This window comes from Lactuca virosa, chromosome 2 (assembly GCF_052849685.1).
Source record: "Lactuca virosa cultivar CGN04683 chromosome 2, Lactuca_virosa_CGN04683_v6, whole genome shotgun sequence".
Taxonomy (NCBI): Eukaryota; Viridiplantae; Streptophyta; class Magnoliopsida; order Asterales; family Asteraceae; genus Lactuca; species Lactuca virosa.
The window spans coordinates 207,725,642-207,726,872 of record NC_136427.1 but is presented as its reverse complement, the minus strand read 5'-3'; the positions used below and the strand labels follow the sequence as shown (position 1 = coordinate 207,726,872).

Sequence of the window (1,231 nt, the reverse complement as noted above, 5' to 3'; positions counted from 1 at the left end):
GGTTTATTTTTTTCCTTTGTCACGGGACTCACGACGTGAGCATATAGTCTCACGACGTGAGAACTATGATTTTTAGTTTTCTTTAGTTTTTAGTTTATTTTTCTATTTTAGTTCAGTTTTACGTTTTTATTTTGTTTAGTTTGCAGGAGTTCATGACCAGAGGCTCTAACACACCTTTGGTGCCACCACTTGAAGATCCGGAGTCAGCCCTTCACAAAAATAAGAACAAGAACGCGAAGGAAGATCAAACGCCAAAGAAGACACCCTTGCAAGAACTAAAATCAGCCTTTTCAAGGAAGTCGGGGAAGAAGACTAAGACAGTGGAATCGAGTTCAGCCTCAAAGGATAAGGGCAAAGTTGAATAACTTGGTCCAATTCCTATTCCACACGAATCAGAATACGAATCCGACACAGAATTTGGACTTTATACGAGTGAACCCGAGGACGAGCTGGAGAACGAGATGGCAAATATAGATGAGATGGCCATGGGGGACTACAAGAAGCGCATTCGAGATGATGTGGGGCCGAGTTTAGTACATCCTACGATTCCTGCCAATGCCACATTCGAGTTGAAGGGACATATCCTTACTGCACTTAAGGATATCCCATTTTACGGGAAGGGTCGCGAGGATGCTTTCAAACACTTAGACGAGGTGAACGATATTGCAGATTATTTTAATACTCCCAATATCCCAAGGGAGACAGCTTTGCTAAGGATGCTACCGGGCACTTTCAAGGGAGCAGCAAAAGACTGGTTAAAGGCACTCCCACCTGGTACAATCACCACATGGGCCCAATTGCGTGAGAGATTTCTAGATCAGTTTTGCCCACCCTCCAAAATCTCTAAACTCAAGAAGGCGATTGCCAACTTTGAGCAAAATCGGGGGGAGTCATTATACGAGGCATGGGAGCGCTACAAGGGGTTGTTAAGGAATTGTCCTCAACATGACCTAAATCTTCAGCAAGAAATGTCGATATTTTATGATGGGGTGAATGTCATGACTAGACAACTCCTTTATTCACAAGGACCACTAACAAAGAAGAACCCAATTCAGGCCAAGGAGCTGGTTGAAGAATTTTCAAAGCACTCTCGTGAGTATCACAACCCAGGACGCGATGGAATGAAAGGCAGTGGAGGTACACAAACTGAAGAGATGGCTGCTGTGATGGCAATGCTTAGCACTATGGATAGGAGATTGACTCAAATGGACCAATCAATTCATGCAATTCG

General features: G+C 43.8%; 1 non-coding gene across 1 annotated transcript; it reads right to left on the bottom strand.

Annotated features, from left to right (window-relative positions):
- Nucleotides 1-845: 845 nt before the first annotated feature.
- On the bottom strand, nt 846-952 carry LOC145161940 (small nucleolar RNA R71). Its single transcript, XR_013738796.1, has one exon. It is a non-coding gene; the product is annotated as a small nucleolar RNA R71 (small nucleolar RNA).
- Between the last annotated feature and the right edge of the window lie 279 nt (nt 953-1,231).